The sequence below is a fragment of the Sminthopsis crassicaudata genome, chromosome 3, assembly GCF_048593235.1.
Source record: "Sminthopsis crassicaudata isolate SCR6 chromosome 3, ASM4859323v1, whole genome shotgun sequence".
Taxonomy (NCBI): Eukaryota; Metazoa; Chordata; class Mammalia; order Dasyuromorphia; family Dasyuridae; genus Sminthopsis; species Sminthopsis crassicaudata.
In genome coordinates this window covers 551,310,714-551,333,738 of record NC_133619.1, presented here as the reverse complement: position 1 = coordinate 551,333,738, position 23,025 = coordinate 551,310,714, and positions in this window count along the sequence as shown.

The window sequence follows — 23,025 nt, the reverse complement described above, 5'->3', positions numbered from 1 at the left end:
TCCAATTGATTAATGATGGACAGAACCATCCAGAAAAGGAACACTGGGAAATGAATGTAAACTGTTATTTTTACCTTCTGAATCCAATTCTTCCTGTGCAACAAAAAATTCGGTTCTACACAAATATATTGTATCTAGAATATACTGTAATAGTTTGTGGCAGCTCTTTTTGTTGTAGCTAGAAACTGGAGGATGAATGGATGTCCATCAGTTGGAGAATGGTTGGGTAAATTGTGGTATATGAAGGTTATGGAATATTATTGCTCGGTAAGAAATGACCAGCAGGAGGAATATAGAGAGGCCTGGAGAGACTTAAATCAACTGATGCTGAGTGAAATGAGCAGAACCAGAAGATCACTGTACACTTCAACAACAATGCTGTATGAGGATGTATTCTGATGGAAGTGGAAATCTTCAACATAAAGAAGATCCAACTCACTTCCAGTTGATCAATGATGGACAGAGGTAGCTGCACCCAGAGAAGAAACACTGGGAGGGGAATGAAAATTGTTAGCACTAATATCTGTCTGCCCAGGTTGCATGTACCTTCGGATTCTAATGTTTATTGTGCAACAAGAAAGTGATATTCGCACACATGTATTGTACCTAGACTATATTGTAACACATGTAAAATGTATGGTATTGCCTGTCGTCGGGGGGAGGGAATAGAGGGAGGGGGGGTAAATTGGAAAAATGAATACAAGGGATAATATTATAAAATATATATATATATAGAATATACTGTAATATATTTAACATATATGACTGCTTGCCATCTGGGGGAGAGGGTTGGGGGAGGAAGGGAAAAAATCTGAATAGAAGTAAGTGCAAGGGATAATGTTGTAAAAAATTACCCATGCATATGTACTGTCAAAAATGTTATAATTATAAAATAAAATAAAAATTAAAAAAAAAAAAAGGAATATTGGTCTATAATTTTCTTTCTCTATTTTGACCCTACCTAGTTTAGGTATCAGAACAATGTCTGTGTCATAAAAAGAATTTAGAAGGATCCCTTCTTTCTCTATTTTTTTCTAAATAGTTCAAATAATATTGCAATTAATTATTCTTTAAATGTTTGGTAGAATTCACATGTAAATCCATCAGTCTGTGGAGATTTTTTTCTTAGGAAGTGGATTTATGGATTGATCAATTTCTTGTTATAAATGGGATTACTTAAGTCATTTATTTCCTTTTCTGTTCATTTGGGCAATCTAAAATTTTGGTATTATCAGTTGAATTAAGTTATTGATTATGTCTATGATTTATGTTTCACCCACTCATTCTTTAGGGTCAAATTATTTAGTTTCCAATTAATTTTTGGTCTATTTTTCTCTGGCCTTTTATTATGTATAATTTTTTGAATCATGATCTGGAAAAAGATGCATTTGCTATTATTGCCTATCTGAATTTCATTTTGAGTTTTTTATGCCCTAATAAATGGACAGTTTTTTGTAGGTTCCATGAACTGCTGAGAAAAATATATACTCCTTTCTGTCTCCTTTCTATTTTCTACAAAGATCTATTATACCTATTTTTTTCTAAAACACTGTTTACCTTCTTAACTTCTTTCTTATATATTTTGTGGTTAGATTTATTTAGTTATGAGAAAGCAAGCCTGAGAACCCCCACTAATATAATTTTGCTATCTATTTCTTCTTCTAGAGTGCTCAACTTCTCCACTAGGAATTTGGATGCTATACCATTTGGTGTCTATATGTTTAATATTGATTCATTATCTTTGGTACCCTTTAGCGAAATATAGTTTCCTTTCATATCTATTTTAATTAGATCCATTTTTTCCTTTTGGTGTATGTAAGATCAGGATAATTACCTCTGCTTTATTTTTACTTCACCAGAAGCATTCTGCATACCTATACGCTGTATGTATCACTCTGCTTTGAATGTGTTTCATATAAACAAAATATTGTAGGATTCTGGCTTTTAATCCATCTATCCACTTAAACATTTTATGGGAAAGTTCATACCATTAACATTCACAGTTAAAATGACTAATTTTGTATTTCCTGCCAGCTTATTTTCCCCAGGTTATATTTTCCCTTTCTTTTCCCACTTTCCCTCCTCCCCAATATTTTTTTCTGACCACTAGCTCCCACAATCTGCCATCACCTTTTACAGCCCCTCTCCCTTTCTTATACATTTCCTCTTCTACTTCTGTTTTCCCTTCTTTTAAACCTCTGTCTTTCCTTTTCCTCTTCCCCTCCTACTTCCCTACTGGGTGAAGGAGGCTTTTCTGTGAGGCTAAATATGTCAGACAAATCTGATGAGAATAAGATTCACACAATGTTCATCTCCTTCCTTTCTTTCCCTCAATTATAATAGTTTTTTTTTTTTTTTGCCTCTCCATGAAATGTTATTTACCCTGTTTGCCTTCCTTTTTTTTCTTCCAGTACAATCCCCTTTCCACCTCTAATTTTTTTTCATATTATCATAAGAAAATAAAATTATACCTGCAGCTTCCAAGTATATCTATAACAGATATACACTCCTGAAGAGTTCTTTCTTTTTATATTTTTGTGCTTCTATACTTAGAGATCAATTTTTTCTGTTCAGCTCTGGTATCTTCATAAGAAATAAATGAAATTTGCCTGCATCATTGAATGTACCTCTTTTTCCCTGAAAGATAATTCTTAATTTTGTGGGATAGTTAGTTCATGAATGCAATCTAAGTTCATTAGCTTTTCAGTATATCAGATTCCAGGCCCTTTGATCCTTTAGTGGAAGCTAAAGTGGAAGCTAAGTGGAAGCTGCTAGGTCCTGAGTAACCTTTATTGGGGCTCCTCGATTTTTGAATTGTTTCTTTCTGGTTGCTTTTAACATTTTCTCCTTTATCAATAATTTTGAAATTTAGCTCTGATACTCTTTGGAGTTTTCATTTTGGAGTCTCTTTCAGGAAGTAATTGCTAAGTTCTTTCAATGACGATTTTACCCTTTGGTTCTAGGACATCAGGGCAGTTTTCTTTGATGACTCCATGAAAGATTATGTCTAGGCTCTTTTTTTCATCATGATTTTCAGGAAGTCCAATAATTCCTAGATTGTCTCTCTTATATCTATTTTCCAGGTTAATTGTTTTTCCAATGAAGTATTTTACATTTTCTATTTTTTTTTGTTTTGTTTGATGGATTGTTGATTTATCATTGAATAATTTATTTCAATTTGTTCAGTTCTAATTTGTAGTTAATTATTTTCTTCACTTAACTTTCTTAGCTCCTCTTTTATTTGGCCAATTGAATTTTTAAATGAGTTGTTTTGTTCAATGATTTTTTTTTCTATTTCACAAATTCTGTTTTTCAAGTAGTTATTTTATTTTCTTTAGGAGACTGATGAGAGACTTAAATGCCAATTCTTACAATAGTCCTCTTCTCTGTTTCAATGTTTACCTCCATGACATCTCACAAGATCAACATCTGCTATAGTATTTCACCCTACAACCATCCAGAGGTGATCCTGCTGCTTGCATTCCTCAGTGTGCATACTCAGAAAACATCAAAGACACAAACTTACTAACCATGCTGTGGGGGTAGGGGGAATATCCATAAAACAAAAAATATGGAAAATTGTTAAGGACCATGCCTAGGTGAATGGGAAGGTCAATTCTCAGAGAGCCTCCACAGCTGTGAACCATAACATTTCATGGAGTTGCAAAGCAGCCTTTAATGACACAGGTGTTGCTTGTGGACTGGAAATGAAATAAATTGGAGGCAGAAGGAAGAGGAGAGAGGACAGACAATGGAACTGCCTTTCAGTGGAGAGGTCAAAGAACAGCAACTGCTTCTCAGCCTCCTTGTATCATTATCATCCTTTCACATGAAGCGATTCATTCTACAGGTCTGAGTTAGATCTCCAGAAGCCACTGGCAGGTGGCTCCTGTACCAAAACACTTAAGCTCTGTTTTTGCTTTAGGCTTGAAACCCAGGCTTTTTATTTTATTTGAGCTAAGCATAATAGATTCTGTTCCATCTTTTAACCTTTGCTCTGTATGTTTCACTCTAGTTTACACATGCTTCTTGTGACAAAATATTTTATCTGGTTTTTAATTTTATTTGCTATCTATCTGCTTCCATTTGGTGGAACAGTTCATCCCATTTCACATTCACAGATAAAATCGCTAACTCTGGATTTCCCAACATCTTATTTTCCCCAACTTGCATTTTTCTCTTTCCCCCATCCCTCCTCATCAATATTTTGCTTCTGACCACCACCTCCCTTAATCTGCCTTCCTCTTTGCAGGGATAACTGTTTTTTAAGAGTTGTTTTCTTTTTCCATTCCAACAAAACTATTATTTAAGGAGTGATTTTCTTTAGAAAATTTCTGTGTGTGTGTGTGTGTATGTGTGTGTGTGTGTGTGTGTGTGTGTGTGTGTGTGTGTGTGTGTGAGAGAGAGAGAGAGAGAGAGAGAGAGAGAGAGAGAGAGAGAGAGAGAGAGGAGATAGGGAGGGTGAAATGGAAGTTGGAAAGAGAGAAGGTGGAGAGGGAGAAATTTAATGATTATTATCTTCATTCATCCTGATCATAAATTTGTTTCTTAGAAAGTTTACCATAATGTTGTTACTTGTGCCTTCTGGGGCCAAGTAACAAAGTTCTGTTTCATAATCTTGGTACAAGTACTAGATAGGCAATCATGGGCAACTCATTTAATGATAATTTTGTTGTATATTTGAAAGGAATAGAAAGATATGCATAGTAGATTTACAATTTTATACACAATCTTATTTTTATTGTACTATGACATGGAGATGTTTCTTTTATTCCATAAATATGTATTAATGTGAAAAAACAGAATAATCAAAATACTTGGAAAATACCTTATAACCCTTAGGGTACTATAAGCACACTAATTTTCTTCTTTTAAATTATTAATTTTAACATTAATTTTTATAAATTTTGATTTATTAGAAATAATTCAGAATTTTAGCAAAGTTGCAGGATACAAAATAAATCCACATAAATCCTCAGCATTTTTATACATTAACAACACAATCCAACAGCAAGAGATACAAAGAGAAATTCCATTCAAAATAACAGTCGATAGTATAAAATATTTGGGAATATATCTACCAAAGGAGAGTCAGGAATTATATGAGCAAAATTACAAAACACTTGCCACAAAAATAAAGTCAGATTTAAATAATTGGAAAGACATTCAGTGCTCTTGGATAGGCTGAGCGAATATAATAAAGATGACAATACTCCCCAAACTAATCTATTTATTTAGTGCTATACCAATCAGACTCCCAAGAAACTATTTTAATGACCTAGAAAAAATAACAACAAAATTCATATGGAAGAATAAATGGTTGAGAATTGCAAGGGAACTAATGAAAAAAAAGTCAGAGGAAGGTGGTCTAAGTGTACCTGATTTAAAGCTATATTATAAAGCAAAAGTCACCAAAACCATTTGGTATTGGCTAAGAAATAGACTAGTTGACCAGTGGCATAGGTTAGGTTCACAGGGCAAGATAGTGAATAAAAATAGCAATCTAATCTTTGACAAACCCAAAGATCCCAAATTTTGGGATAAGAATTCATTATTTGACAAAAACTGCTGGGAAAACTGGAAATTAGTATGGCAGAAACTAGGCATGGACCCACATTTAACACCACATACTAAGATTAGATCAAAATGGGTCCAAGATTTAGGCATAAAGAACGAAATCATAAATAAATTGGAGGAATATGGGATGGTTTACCTCTCAGACTTGTGGAGGAGGAAGGAGTTTGTGTCCAAGGGAGAACTAGTGACCATTATTGATCACAAAATAGAACATTTTGATTACACCAAATTAAAAAGTTTCTGCACAAACAAAACTAATGCAAACAAGATTAGAAGGGAAGTAACAAATTGGGAAAACATTTTTACAGTTAAAGGTTCTGATAAAGGCCTCATCTCCAAAATATACAGAGAATTGACTTTAATTTATAAGAAATCAAGCCATTCTCCAATTGATAAATGGTCAAAGGATATGAACAGACAATTTTCAGATGATGAAATTAAAACTATTTCCACTCATATGAAAGAGTGTTCCAAATCACTATTGATCAGAGAAATGCAAATTAAGACAACTCTGAGATATCATTACACACTTGTCAGATTGGCTAAGATGACAGGAACAAATAACGATGAATGTTGGAGTGGCTGTGGGAAAACTGGGACACTGATGCATTGTTGGTGGAGTTGTGAAAGAATCCAACCATTCTGGAGAGCAATCTGGAATTATGCCCAAAAAGTTATCAAAATGTGCATACCCTTTGACCCAGCCATACTACTACTACTGGGCTTATATCCCAAGGAAATACTAAAGAAGGGAAAGGGACCTGTATGTGCAGCCCTTTTCATAGTGGCTAGAAGCTGGAAGATGAATGGATGTCCATCAATTGGAGAATGGTTGGATAAATTATGGTATATGAATGTTATGGAATATTATTGTTCTGTAAGAAATTACCAACAGGAGAAATACAGAGAGGCTTGGAGAGACTTACATCAACTGATGCTAAGTGAAACGAGCAGAACCAGAAGATCATTATACACTTCAACAATGATACTGTACGAGGATGTATACTGATGGAAGTGGATATCTTCAACATAGAGAAGAGCTAATCCAATTCCAATTGATTAATGATGGACAGAATCAGCTACATCCAGAAAAGGAACACTGGGAAATGAGTATAAACTGTTATTTTTACCTTCTGAATCCAATTCTTCCTGTGCAACAAGAAATTTGGTTCTACACACATATATTGTATCTAGAATATACTGTAATATATTTAACATGTATAAGACTGCCTGCCATCTGGGGGAGGGGGTTGGGGGAGGAAGGGAAAAAATCTGAATAGAAGTAAGTGCAAGGGATAATGTTGTAAAAAATTACCCATGCATATGTACTGTCAAAAAAAAGTTATAATTATAAAATAAAATACTGTTAAGTAAAAAAAAAAAAAAAAGAAAAAAAGAAAAAAAAGAAAAATAAAAATAAATTTTGATTTATAAGTCTCTTCTCTTCAGTCCCTCCTTTATTCATTGAGAAGGCAAGAAATATGATATAAATATACATTTGAAGTTATGAAAAACATTTCCATATGAGTATTATTGAAAAATATCAAAAAGACAAAGTAGAAAAATGTGCTTCAGTATGCAAAAAGAGTTTATCAAATTTTTTCTCTGGAGTATCATAGAAATTTTCATTATGAGTTCTTAGTAATTTTCTTGGATAATTTTATTGATAAGATTAATCAAGTTTTTAATAGTTTGTCATTATTACTATATTGCCATTGTTCTCTATCCTGTTCTCCTGGTTCTGCTCTCTTCACTTGGCACCAGTTTAAACAAATCTTGATTGTTTTTGTCCTTGGAAGCCATTCCCATTCCTTATTTCTTTTAGAATAAAAATGTTTCCTCACAATTACATACCATAAATATACACAGTTTATTCAGTCACTCCACAATTGATGGACATCTTTTAAGTTTCTAATTCTTTGACAACACAAAAATGGCAAAAAATTTTGTATATATAGCTTTTTTGCCTTTCTTTCATCTTTTTTGGCATGAAGACAAGTAATGACATTATTGGGTGAAAAATTATAAGCAATTTTTGAATTAGTTCTTAGTTGCTCCCCAAAACAGTTAGAATAATGCTGTGCAAAAATATAAATATTTTTCCACATCCCTTCCAGAATTTATTATTTTCCTTTTCTAGCATTTGAAACAATCTGAAATGTGGGAATTGGTACCTCACAGTTGTTTTAATTTACATTTCTCTACTTATTAGTTATTTACAATTTTCCCCTCAAATAATTATTGATATTTGTTCCTGAAAATTGCTGATTCCTATCTATTGACAATTTATCAAGGGGAAATTATTTTAATTTATTAATTATCACATTTCATTTTTTTGAGAAAGGAAATTTCATCAAAGAAGATTATTGTAATTTCTCCCCAGTTCCTGCCTTCATTCTAATTTTTGCTGTATTGTTTTTGTTTGTGCAAAAGTTTTTTTATATTATGTAATCAACATTATTCGTTTTATCTTTCATGATCCTTTCTATCTCTTATTTGAACATTAACTTTTAGAGCTTATAGATTTTTTTTCAATTCTCTAATACTTTGCTTTGGGCATCACTCCATGTTTAAACCATGTGTGTATTTTGAACTTAAATTAGTATGTGGTATAAGATACTGGTCTATTCTTAGTTTCTGCCAAAATGATTTCCAATTTTCCCAACATTTTGTCAAGTAATGAGTTCTTTCTCCCAAACCTTGGAGGTTTCAAATGTTGGATTATTAAAGCCATTTACTACTATATTTTGTGTCCCAAATCTATTTATACTGCTCTACCACTCTATTTCTTAACTTGTACCAGGTCATTTTTTTGATCATCACTTTGCAGTATACTTTGAGATCTTTTATTTATATGCTACTTCACTTCAAATTTTTCCATTAATTCTTTTAGTATTCTTTACCTTTTGTATGGAAAAAACCCAATGTAATTAAGTTAAGAAAATTGGTTTAAAATATGAACAGTTGCTCTGAAAATGACCTCAGATCTTAAATATGTAGAGAATATAAAAACATGACTTATTCCACATTTATTAAAGATCATAGGGTATAAACAGGCAATATTGATCAAAGAAATCAAAGCTATGTAAAGTCATGTGCAAATATTCCCTAAGTCATTAATAATTGATAAATTGTTAAAAAAAAATACTTTGAGCAAAAGCAGAAATTGATCTACTTAAAAGAGATAAGGAAGGAAACTATATCCTGCTGAAAGGTAGCATAAATAATGAAGCCATATCGATACTAAACATATATGCACTAAGTGGTATAGCATCTAACTTTCTAAAGGAAAAGTTAAGAGAGTTGCAAGAAGAAATAGACAGTAAAACTATAATAGTGGGAGATCTCAACCTTGCACTCTCAGATTTAGACGAATCAAACCACAAAACAAATAAGAAAGAAATTTAAAAAGTAAATAGAACATTAGAAAAACTAGGTATGATAGACCTTTGGAGAAAACTGAATGGCAATAGAAAGGAATATACTTTCTTCTCAGCAGTTCATGGATCCTATACAAAAATTGACCATATATTAGGACATAAAGATCTCGTAGGAAGGCAGAAATAATAAATGCCTTCTTCTCAGACCACAATGCAATAAAAGCTACATTCAGTAAAAAGTTAGGGGTACATAGATCAAAAAGTAATTGGAAACTGAATAATCTCATCTTAAAGAATGACTGGGTGAAACAGCAAATTATAGCAACAATAATTTCATCCAAGATAATGACAATGATGAGACCACATACCAAAATCTGTGGGATGCAGCTAAAGCAGTAATAAGGGGAAATTTTATATCTTTAGAGGCTTATTTGAAGAAAATAGAGAAAGAGAAGATTAACGAATTGGGCTTGCAACTTAAAAGGCTAGAAAAAGACCAAATTAAAACCCCCCAACCAAAAATTAAACTTGAAATACAAAAATTAAAAGGAGAAATCAATAATATTGAAAGTAAAAAAACTATTGAATTAATAAATAAAACCAAGAGTTGGTTTTATGAAAAAGCCAATAAAATAGATAAACCTTTGGTAAATCTGATCAGAAAAAAGAAAGAGGAAAATCAAATTGTTAGTCTTACAAATGAAAAGGGGGATCTTTCCACCAATAAAGAGGAAATTAGAGAAATAATAAGGAGTTACTTTGCCCAACTTTATGCCAATAAATTTGATAACTTAAGTGAAATGGATGACTTCCTCCAAAAATATAGGCTTCCTAGATTAACAGAGGAGGAGATAAATTGCTTAAATAGTCCCATTTCAGGAAAAGAAATAGAACAAGCTATTAATCAACTACCCAGGAAAAAATCCCCAGGACCAGATGGATTTACATGTGAATTCTACCAAACATTTAAAGAACAATTAGCCCCAATGTTATATAAACTATTTGAAAAAATAGGGGATGAAGGAGTCCTACCAAACTCCTTTTATGACACAGACATGGTACTGATACCTAAACCAGGTCGATCGAAAACTGAGAAAGAAAATTATAGACCAATTTCCTTAATGAATATTGATGCTAAAATCTTAAATAAGATATTAGCAAAAAGACTTCAGAAAATCATCCCCAGGATAATACACTATGATCAAGTAGGATTCATACCAGGAGTGCAGGGCTGGCTTAATATTAGGAAAACTATTAGTATAATTGACCATATTAATAATCAAATTAATAAGAACCATATGATCATCTCAATAGATGCAGAAAAAGCATTTGACAAAATCCAACATCCATTCCTACTAAAAACTCTTGAGAGTATAGGAATAAATGGATTATTCCTTAGAATAATCAGGAGCATATATTTAAGAACATCAGTAAGCATAATATGCAATAGAAATAAACTGCAATCTTTCCCAGTAAGATCAGGAGTGAAACAAGGTTGCCCACTATCACCATTACTATTCAATATAGTACTAGAAACGCTAGCCTTGGCAATAAGAGCCGAGGAAGAGATTCAAGGAATTAGAGTAGGAAATGAGGAAATCAAATTGTCACTTTTTGCAGATGACATGATGGTATACTTAGAGAACCCCAAAGCCTCTGCTAAAAAGCTATTAGAAATAATTCAGAATTTTAGCAAAGTGGCAGGATACAAAATAAATCCACATAAATCCTCAGCATTCTTATATATCACCAACAAAAAGCAACAGCAAGAGATACAAAGAGAAATTCCATTCCAAACAAATGTTGAGAGTATAAAGTATTTGGGAATCCATCTACCAAAGAATAGTCAGGAATTATATGGGAAAAAATACAAAACACTTGCCAAAAAAATAAAGTCAGATTTAAATAATTGGAAAGACATTCAGTGCTCTTGGATAGGCCGAGCGAATATAATAAAGATGACAATACTCCCCAAACTAATCTATTTATTTACCAATCAGACTCCCAAGAAACTATTTTAATGACCTAGAAAAAATAACAACAAAATTCATATGGAAGAATAAAAGGTCGAGAATTGCAAGGGAACTAATGAAAAAAAAGTCAGATGAAGGTGGTCTAAGTGTACCTGATCTAAAGCTATATTATATAGCAGCAGTCACCAAAACCATTTGGTACTGGCTAAGAAATAGAACAGTAGATCAGTGGAACAGATTAGATACAAAGGACAAAAAAGGGTACATCTATAGCAATCTAATCTTTGACAAACCCAAAGATACCAACATTAGGGACAAAAATTCATTATTCGGAAGAAACTGTTGGGAAAACTGGAAATTAGTATGGCAGAAATTAGATATGGATCCACACTTAACACCATATACCAAGATAAGATCAAAATGGGTCCATGATTTAGGCATAAAGAATGAGATTTTAAATAGATTAGAGGAACAGAGAATAGTCTACCTCTCAGACCTGTGGAGGAAGAAGGAATTTATGACCAGAGGAGAACTAGAGATCATTATTGATCACAAAATAGAAGATTTTGATTACATCAAACTAAAAAGTTTCTGTACAAACAATACTAATGCAAACAAGATTAGAAGGGAAGTAACAAATTGGGAAAATATTTTTAAAAGTAAAGGTTCTGATAAAGGTCTCATTTCCAAAATATATAGAGAACTGACCCTGATTTATAGGAAACCAAACCATTCTCCAATTGATAAATGGTCAAGGGATATGAACAGACAATTCTCAGATGATGAAATTGAAACTATTTCCACTCATATGAAAGAGTGTTCCAAATCACTGCTGATCAGAGAAATGCAAATTAAGACAACTCTGAGATACCATATACTTATATGTATCTCAATAGGAAATGCATTCATCTCTACTGCAGGGAAAGGAGAAAAAAATAGAAATACTTTGGAAATTAAGATATAGCAAAAATAAATTAAACATAAAAACATTTCCATGTTAATGTTCTTTTTAAAAATATGGCCTTCAAATTGCACGTTTAACATATATTAGATTCCTTGATGTCTAGGAAAGGATGTGGGAGCAAGGGAGGGAGAAAAATATACTGCAATGCAAGGCTTTGCAAGGATAAATGTTGAAAACTAAGGATATGTTTTGAAAATAAAAAGCTTTCTTAAAAGTATGGCCTTCAGGTAAAACAATAATTTATGTTATCCCTTCATCTGTTTTCCATATCAGCTTTTTTCCATTTTTTCACTTTTTTTGTATTTTGTTTCATTGTTTCTTGATATCTTTCATTTACCCATTCTCTTAGTAAACTTTTATATCACTTTTTCATTTGGCTAAATCTATTTTAAAATAATTATTATTAGTGGTTCTGTTTCAGCCCATTATTGTCCCTACTCTTAATACACATATACATAATATAAAGGACTGCCTACTTCAAGACCCTCACCCATTTTGTCAATAATATTTCTTTTTTTTTTTTTTATAATTTCTTCTCAGAAGTCACAGTGATGACTGAGATACAAAATTTACATCTTTGTGTTAGGAACTCTACTATACCTTTATTATTACTGACACTTTGGGCATTCATTTGTAGATATCAGAAAAAATGGCTTAATTGTCAGGTCTACTTGAAATGGGAAAGCTGAAAAAACTTTTACTCTCAAGGAGAAAGCTATCTTGAAGTTTATCTCTGTACCCCACCCAAGGTAAACAGAATAACCAGCCCCATTCTGTTATCCTGAGACCACCCCCATTGATAACACTCACTACTGATTAAGTTTTTTATAGAGGTAAACAGATACCTATTTGTAAGGGTCCTAGAAAGTTCAGGCAAATGCAATTGATATGTAAGTGGACCAATGGTCTTTAGGATCCCCAAATGTGTTTAAGAGTTGAGTACTTAAGGACTTCCTTCTTGGGTGCGACCTCCACCCATGGAGGGAACCCAGATCTTGCTCTGAAGTCTCAGTCAAGTTCCAGATGTAACCTTCATCATCAATTGACTTGTGTCTGCCACTTCATTGACCCTATTTAAACTCTGGACAGAAAGAGTTCTCTCTCTCTCTCTCTCTCTCTCTCTCTCTCTTTCTCACCACCTGGAGCTTGGACTGAGAGGGCACTACCAAGATAGGAGGTAATAGAGTAGATGTGATTTGTGTGAATTAAGTCTAAGTTTGTTCATCTAAACTCTTGGGTGCTCTGTTGTGCTTATAAACTTCTTTCTATGACACAGCAGCCAGAGGATTCTGAGGACCTCAAAACAGAAGTAAGGTTGATATTATATTTACCAATTTCTCTCTGATAGGCCTAGGAATAAGGACAGATTGGCATTAGTTAGGCCAGAATAACCCTAACACCTATTCAATTCCAAAATTCTCAGTTTCAATAGTCCCAAACTCTAGGATCTGCCTATAAAACTAAGTGCCTTCAACAAACCTCTTTACAAAAATCTCCTGATTGTATTAGGTGCTTTTGTCTACTAAGGGAGTCTCTTTCTTAGTGATTTTCAGAAATAAACTTTCCTATTCTTTGCCATAGATAACTCGTTTAGTGAATTCTTGTCACAAGAACTCCCCTCATTCTGCTTTTCTTGTTTCCAAGCCAAGGCTCAGATCCTATCATACTTAGCACAGAAGACAGAGTAATTGTCTAAAAGTCAGGAAATCTTGGCTTCAAATATGGTGACATAAATTAAATCATTTGACCTCTTTCTTCCACAATTTCCTTAAAAGTTAAATGGGAATCATAATAGAACCTATGTCTCAGTGTTGTGAAGATGACATGGAATACACATAAAGCATTTTTTTTTCAGAATTTGGAGCATAATATATGTCCAAAATATCCTTGTTCTTTCTTTATCACTCTCCAATAATTGCTAAATTTATTTTAATCATCTAAGTTTTTTAAGTATCTCTAATGTTTTTCCTTTTTTTATTGTATAACTTTATATATTCAATTCTTTGAGTTCCTAAAGGTTCCTCTTTAGTTTAAATCTCTTTTTGGTCTTATATTACACATTCTAATATATAAAATCAGAAAAGCTGCAGATAAATACAGATTCACAGTAACTTAGTTGGTAAGTTACAGATTTAATATCACATAAAACTGTAAAACAAACAACATCTTAATAAAGCTAAGCTTATCATCACATTCATTTATCTTAAATAATCATCTGCTACCTTGGGGTACCATAGAACATTTAGATAATGAATAATTGTTACAGGGCCATAAGTGGAGGTGGAAGAGATCATCAGATCTATTGATTTTAACCTTTTCAACTTACATGTGAGAAAACTGGGTCCCAGAAAGGTTAAGTGACTTTTTCATGGTCATACAGATGGAAAATATAAGAACTACAATTCATGCTCAGAAGTCATGATTTCACATTCAATGTTCTTCCTATTACACTAGTCATCTACTTTCATATAATGATATGGAATCTGAGGAAAGAATTGCATTATTGGACATCTCTGTTAAGATGAAACAAAAGGTGGCAGAAAGAGATCTCAAAGGCCATCTTGTCCAAGCTTAATCTCAGTACAAATACTCAAACTTGAGAAATAGTTATCAAGTTTCTATCTGAATATTTTCAATTATTGAGAACATATTCTTTTAAGACATTCCATTTTACTTTTGAAGACTCTAGAAGGAGGAGAGAAATATATTTCTTAAATGAAAGGGAATCTGTTAATTTGAAATGTAAGATCCTGAGAGTATGCTGAAACAAGTGAATGTGATTTTTATTAGACATTTGGAAGGCCATGGCTAACAATTTTTTGAGGATAAGAACAGTCAACAGAATTTAAAGGAATGGTATGCTCTTAGACAACTAATGATTCAGTAACATAGAGCCTGAGAAAGTTAGAAGAAAATGAAGAAAACTAATCATTTGGGAATTATTCCAAACAAAGGATAAATGATGGAAGAGTTATGTTAAAGAAGATGGGTAAAGAAAATGTTCAAGGTCTTTGTGTGGTTTCATAATCTTCTGCACTTGGGAGAAAAACCTGCTGTCTGAAGCAGAAGTGACCCACTGATTCCAGTTCCATGGAAATTTTTGACCATAAATAAATGGAAAAGAAATTAAAGGAATTAGAATAGGCAATGAGGAAATAAAACCATAATTCTTTGCAGATGACATAATGATATATGTAGAGAATCCTAGAAAATAATCTCCAAAATCTCTATGAAACAATTAACAGTTTTAGCAAAGTTGAACGATAGAAAATAAACCTACACAAAGCATCATTACTGACAAAGCCCAGAAGCAAGACATAGAAAGAGAAGTAATTTAAGATACCTGAAATAATATAAAACATTTGGTAGTCTATCTGCCAAGCAAAGTCAGGAACTATATGAACACAATTACAAAAGATTTTTCACACAAATAAAGTCATATCTAAACAATTGGAAAATATCAATTGCTCATGGTTAGACAAAGCTAATATAATAAAAAATGACAATTCCACCTAAATTGGTTCACTTGTTCAGTGCAATAGCAACCAAATTATGAAAAAATTATTTTATAGGACTATTAAAAATAATAACAAAATTTATCTGGAAGAACAAAAAGTCAAGACTATCAAGGAAATTAATGAAAATAAAAATACAAAAGATGGTGGGTTAGCAGTACCAGACCGAAAAATATATTATAAAGCAACAGTCATCAAAAACATTTGGTATTGGCTGAGAAATAGAGTAGTTGGTCAGTGGAATAGGTTATATGCACATGACACAATAATCAATGCCTATACTAATCTATCATTTAATTAACTCCCAAACTCCAGCTTCTGGTATAAGAACTCACTATTTCACAAAAATTGCTGTGAAAACTGAAAAATAATATGCCAGAGATGCAGTATAAACCTAAATCTCACAAGACTGCTTAACAAAATAAAGTCAAAAGGAGTTCATGATTTGGGCATAAAAGGTGATATCATCAGAAAAATAGGAGATCAAGGGATAATTCGCTTATCAGATCTTTGAAGAAAGAAAGAATTTATGACCAAAGAAGAAATAGAGAACATTATGAAAAGCAAAATGAATAGCTTTGATTACATTAAATCAAAAAGATTTCGCTCACACAAATCTTAACACAAACAAGATTATAAGAGAAGTACAGAGTTGGGGAAATTTTTTTCAGCCAATGTTTCTGATAAAGGCCTCATTTCTAAAATATATTAAAAACTGTGTCAAATTTGTAAGAATACAAGTCATTCCTCATTTGATAAAATAATCAAACGATATGAACAGATAATTTTCAGATGATAAATTTAAAACCATCTACAGTCATGTGAATAAAATGCTCTAAATCACAATTGATTTATAGAAATGCAAATGAAAACAACTATGAGGTACTATCTCATACCTCTGAAATTGTCTAAGATGACAATGAATAATGACAAATTTTGGAGAGGATGTAGGAAACCTGTAACACTAATGGATTATTGCTGGAGCTGTGAAATGATCCAACCATTCTGGAGAGCAATTTGGAATTATGCCCAAAGGGCTATCAAACTGTACATAGTCTTTAATCCAGCAGTGCCATTACAGGGTCTGTATATCAAAGAAATCATAAAGGAGGGAAAAGAACCCACATGTGCAATTTTTATTTTTTTTGTAGCAGCAAATTTTGTGATAGCAGAGGATTGGAAAATGAGTGGATGCGCATCAATTAGGGAATGGCTGAATAAGTTGTGGAATATAAAGGTAATGGAATATTATTGTTCTATAAAAATGATGAAGCTGATTTTAGAAAGGCCTGAAAAGATTTATATGAACTGATGCTGAGTGAAGCAAACAGAACCAGGAATAAATAAGCAACAAGGAACTATGAAGATGGTTCAGTGATTCAAGGCAATCCCCGTAGATTTTGTTTTTCCAAATTATATATATATATATATATATATATATATATATATATATATATATATATATATATATATATATATATATATATATAATATACATTTTCCATTTACATGTGAAACAATATATATACATTTGTTTTTAATATTTTGAATTTTAGATAATCTCCTTTCCTCCTTCCCTAACCCCACCTCCATTAAGAAGGCAAAAGTGAATTTATGCAAAACATTTCCATAAAAGTCAAGGTGAGAAAAACAACAACAACAACAACAAATAGATCTTTATCCTCCCACTCCTCAAAAAAATCTTAAGAATAATAAAAATAAAATAAGTATTTTTCAGTTTTTATTTAGTTACAATCAGTTCTTTCCGTGAGATTGGATAGCATTTTTCATCATAAGTCATTCAATGTAGTCTTGAATCATTGTATTAATGAGAATCCAAAGCCATCCAAAGCTGATTATCCAATATAAATTTTTTATTCAATCATAATCTAAAAAAGATTCATTTATTATTTGGATTTGATTTTGAGATGTTTATGCCCTAATGATCAATTTTTTTTAAGTTCCATTTACCTCTGAGAAAAAAAAGTATATTCCTTTTTGTTCCCATTCAATTTTCTTCAGAAGGTCTATTATACCTAAGTTTAAAAAAAAAATTATTAGGAGTGAAACAAGGTTGTCCACTATCACCATTACTATTCAATATTGTATTAGAAATGCTATCCTTGGCAATAAGAGCAGAGAAAAAGATTCAAGGAATTAGAGTAGGTAATGAAGAAATCAAATTGTCACTTTTTGCAGATGACATGATGGTATACTTAGAGAACCCCAAAGACTCTGCTAAAAAGCTATTAGAAATAATTCAGAAATTTAACAAAGTTGCAGGATACAAAATAAATCCATATAAATCCTCAGCATTTTTATACATTACCAACACAATCCAACAGCAAGAGATACAAAGAGAAATTCCATTCAAAATAACGGTCGATAGTATAAAATGTTTGGGAATATATCTACCAAAGGAAAGTCAGGAATTATATAAGCAAAATTACAAAAGACTTGCCACAAAAATAAAGTCAGATTTAAATAATTGGAAAGAAATTAAGTGCTCTTGGGTAGGCCATGTGAATATAATCAAGATGACAGTACTCCCTAAACTAATCTATTTATTTAGGGCTATACTAATCAGACTCCCAATAAAGTATATTTATGACCTAGACAAAATAACAACAAAATTCTTATGGAAGAACAAAAGATCGAGAATTTCAAGGGAAGTAATGAAAAAAAAAATCAAATGAAGGTGGCCTAGCTGTACCTGATCTAGAATTATATTATAAAGCAGCAGTCACCAAAACCATTTGGTATTGGCTAAGAAATAGACTAGTTGATCAGAGGAATAGGTTAGGTTCACAGGCAAGATAGTGAATAAAAATAGCAATCTAGTGTTTGACAAACCCAAAGAATCCAACTTTTGGGATAAGAATTCATTATTTGACAAAACCTGCTGTGAAAAGTGGAAATTAGTATGGCAGAAACTAGGCATGGATCCACACTTAACATCATATACCAAGATAAGATCAAAATGGGTCCATTATTTAGGCATAAAGATCGAGATCATAAATAAATTAGAGGAACATAGGATAGTTTACCTCTAAGACATGTGGAGGACGAAGGAATTTGTGACCAAAGGAGAACTAGAGATCATTATTGATCACAAAATAGAAAATTTTGATTACATCAAATTAAAAAGCTTTTGTACAAACAAAACTAATGCAAACAAAATTAGAAGGGAAATAACATATTGGAAAAGGTTCTGATAAAGGCCTCATTTCCAAAATATATGACTCTAATTTATAAGAAATCAAGCCATTCTCCAATTGATAAATGGTCAAAGGATATGAACAGACAATTTTCAGATGATGAAATTAAAATTATTTCCACTCATATGAAAGAGTGTTTCAAATCACTATTGATCAGAGAAATACAAATTAAGACAACTCTGAGATACCACTACACACTTGTCAGATTGGCTAAGATGACAGGAACAAATAATGATGAATGTTGGAGGGGATGTGGGAAAACTGGGACACTGATGCATTGTTGGTGGAGTTGTGAAAGAATCCAACCATTCTGGAGAGCAATCTGGAATTATGCCCAAAAAGTTATCAAATTGTGCATATCCTTTGATCCAGCAGTGCTACTACTGGGCTTATATCCCAAGGAAATACTAAAGAAGGGAAAGGGACCTGTATGTGCCAAAATGTTTGTGGAAGCCCATTTTGTAGTGGCTAGAAACTGGAAAATGAATGGATGTCCATCAATTGGAGAATGGTTGGGTAAATTATGGTATATGAATGTTATGGAATATTGTTCTCTGAGAAATGACCAGCAGGATGAATACAGAGAAGCTTGGAGAGACTTACATCAACTGATGCTGAGTAAAACAAACAGAACTAGGAGACCATTATACACTTCAACAATGATACTGTATGGGGATGTATGCTGATGGAAGTGGATATCTTCAACATAGAAAAGAGCTAATCCAATTCCAATTGATCAGTTATGGACAGAATCAGCTACACCCAGAAAAGGAACACTGGGAAATGAGTATAAACTGTTAGCATTTTTTGTTTTTCTCCCCAGATTATTTTTACCTTCTGAATCCAATTCTTCCTTTGCAACAACAACAACAACAAGATTCGGTTCTGCATATATATGTTGTACCTAGGATATACTATAACATATTTAATATGTATGGGAATGCCTGCCATCTAGGGGAAGGGTTGGAGGGAAGGAGGGGAAAAATTCGGAACAGAAGGGAGTACAAGAGATAATGTTGTAAAAAATTACCTATGCATATGTACTGTCATAAAATATTATAATTACAAAATTAATAAAAAATTGATTTACCTCCTTAACTTCTTTTATTCATTTTTTTTTGTTTGATTAAACTTGTTCTAATACAACAGTATGGAGATCCCTCAATGATATAGTATTGTTTTCTATTTTTTCTTGTGTTTCTCTTAATTTCTCCTCTAGGAATTTGGATGCTATAATACTTGATATGTGTTTAGTATAGATATTACTTCATTATCTATGGCATCCTTTAGCAAGATATAGTACCCTTCCTTATCTCTTTTAATTAGATCTATTTTTGCTTTTGCTTGATGTGAGATCAGGAATTGTAAAGGGCTGAAACTGAGTTGATACACTGGGATCAGATAACCAAACACTTAAGACTAATTACTAATTGGACAATACACTATTAGCATAAGCTTGGAGAATGGCCTGGCTCACTATTCTGTGCTGGCTGGATTTGTTGGTGTATACAGAGAATTGTAAGAGGGGATTAGAAGATGGAGTAAGACAAGGGAGAGTTACTTTTTGGTGATGGAGAGAGAGAAAGAAGGTGTGGAGATTCCTGTGTCCATTCCCCTGACTGCTATCCCAAAAGACCAAGAATAAAGATCAAGGACTTTTGCTTATCCTGACTCCGGCTGATTCTAAGGTATCCAGGATGCTAACCCGGTCTTCACAAGGAACATTACTCCTGATTAATTAATTAATTAATTAATTTGCTTCTTTGTTTGTTTGTTTATTTTTTACTTCAACTGATACATGATAGATTCTGTTCCAGCCTTTTATCTCTACTTTGTATGTATCATTCTGTTTTACATGTGTTTCTTGTATTCAACATATTGTAGAATTCTGACTTAATTCAATCTGCTATCAGCTTAATTTTAGGGGAGAAATCATCCCATTCAAATTCACAGTTAAAATTACTAACTCTGTATTTCCATCATCTTATATTCCCAGTTGTACTTTTTTTCTTTCCTTTCTCTTTTTCTCACCTCCAGTATTTTGCTTCTGACTACCATCTTTGAAACAGTCTTCCCCTCTCACAGCTCCTCCTGTTTCTTATCCCTTTCCCTTTTAATGTCTTTTCTCCATTCTATCAGCCTCCCCATTTCCTTTCCCTTTTTCTCTGCTACTTTCCTATAGTGTGAGACAAGTTTCTCTATCAAACTAAAAATGCCTGATATACTCTTTGAGTCAATTCTGATGAGATTAATGTTCATTCAATGCTCATCTCTTTTCCTTATTTCCCTCAATTGCAATAGGTCTTTTTTGCCTCTTCATGAGATGTAGTTTACCCTATTTTGCTTCCATTTTCCTGTTCTTACAATACAATCCCCTTTTCATCCCAGTTTCTTTTTTATATTATCAAACTAAAGTCAAAATATACCTGCTACCTCTAAATAAGCTCCTAAGAGAGATACAGTTCTCAAAAGATAAACAGATCATCTTCCCATATAGGGAGTGAACTTTTTTAACTTTTTTACTTTTTTTTTTTTAACTTTTAAAAGACACAATTCTTTATTTTTTCCTTTTTACCTTTTATGTGTTTCTTGAGTTCTGTATTTGAAGATCAACTTTACTTTTCAGCTCTGGTCTTTTCATCCAAAATTAATGAAATTCACTTATTTTATTGAATGTCCATCTTTTCCGTTGAAAGATAATGATTAATGTTGCTGGATAGTTGATTCTTGGCTTCAATCCAAGATCTTTTCCTCTTTGGAATTTCATATTCCCATCCCTTCAGTCCTTTAAAGTGGAAGCTAGTATGAAGTGAGTAATACTAATTGTGGCTCATTGATATCTGAAGTTTCTTTCTGGCAGATTTTAATATTTATCCTCCATGTAATAAATCTGAAATTTAGCTACAATATTCCTTGCACTTTATTTTTGAATTTCTTTTATGTGGTAATCAGTTAATTTTTTCAATAGCTATTTTAATCTCTGGTTCTAGGACATGAAGGCAGTTTTTTTTGGGGGGGGGGAGGTTTGAAAGATATTGTTGAGACTCTTTTTTTATTCATCATGATTTTTCAGGTAGTCCAATAATTCTTAAAATGTTGTTTCCAGGTCAGTTTTTTTTTTTTTTTTCCAATGAGGTATTTTAGATTTTCTTTTATTGTTACTTTTTTGATTTTGTTTGATTTTTGATATCTAAGTGAATCATTCAGTTCAATTTGTTCAATTATAATTTTTAGAAAATAATTTTCTTCTGTTAACATTTTAGCTCCTTTTGCATTTTGGCAATTGAACTTTTAAAAAATTATTTTGTTCGTTGGATTTTTTTTCCATTTCACAAATTCTATTTTTCAAGGAGTTATTTGCTTTTGGAATTTCGTTACATCTATTTTGAAAAGCAGTTTTGTGTTGGTTTTTTTTTTTTCTATTCAAATCCACTAAATCTCTTTTTTCAAGTTTTCTTCAGATAATTTCTGTTTACTTTTTCCAAACACTCATGCAAAGTTCTCATTTCCTTTTTCCATGGTTGTTCTAACTTTCATTGAAGATTCTTTTTGAATTCTTCCAAGAAAATCTTATGAGATACAGACAAACTCTCATCACCCTTTGGATTTCTGGAAATGTTATACCTTCAGTGTCTTTAGGGTTTAGGGTTTGAGGCATGTTCTTTGGGCAAAGAGGAGATTGTCCCAAGCTTCCTCTATAGAAGACAGTGGCTTCATACTGTCCTGGGAGCAATGTGCTTGGTTCCTTCTTGTGCTGGGTTGCTGTGGCCAGTCCCATGTTTTTACAGGGATCACTATTTGCCTTTTATAGTTGTGTTAGAGGTCTCACAGCTAGTCTGCTGATGCACTGGCTACTGAACCAGGACAGAGTAGCCAATGCTGATGCATTTTATGTAATAGCCTCCCAATAGATTCCCCCAGTGTGTAGTGTCCACTCCTCTCTGGGTCTCTGCACTGTTCCTGTGCTGGACTTCCTCCCCTGTTTGCCCAATTGAGACAGACCTTTCCTTAAATTTCACCAAAAATTTCTTCTGCTAGACGTTTGTTACATTTCAAATATTTGTGGGTTCTATCACTCCAAAACCATGCCAGAGGTTTGATCAAGTATTAATCTAGGGAAAGTCAGGAAGAGCTTGAATAAAGACCTTTCTACTCTGTTGTCATCTTGGCTCCATCCTCCTATCCCATCTTGCATCCCCAGGACACTTTGGATAGAAAATGCCATCTAGAAAAAGAATTGTGGAGATTGAATGTAAATCAATACATGCTATGATCACTTCTTTTATTTTTCTCTCCCATGGTTTTTCCATTTTGTTTAGATTTTTCTCTCCCAACATGATTCACAAAGCAATGCGTATTAAAAAACAAACAAATAAATAAAATTTTAAAATAGAAAAG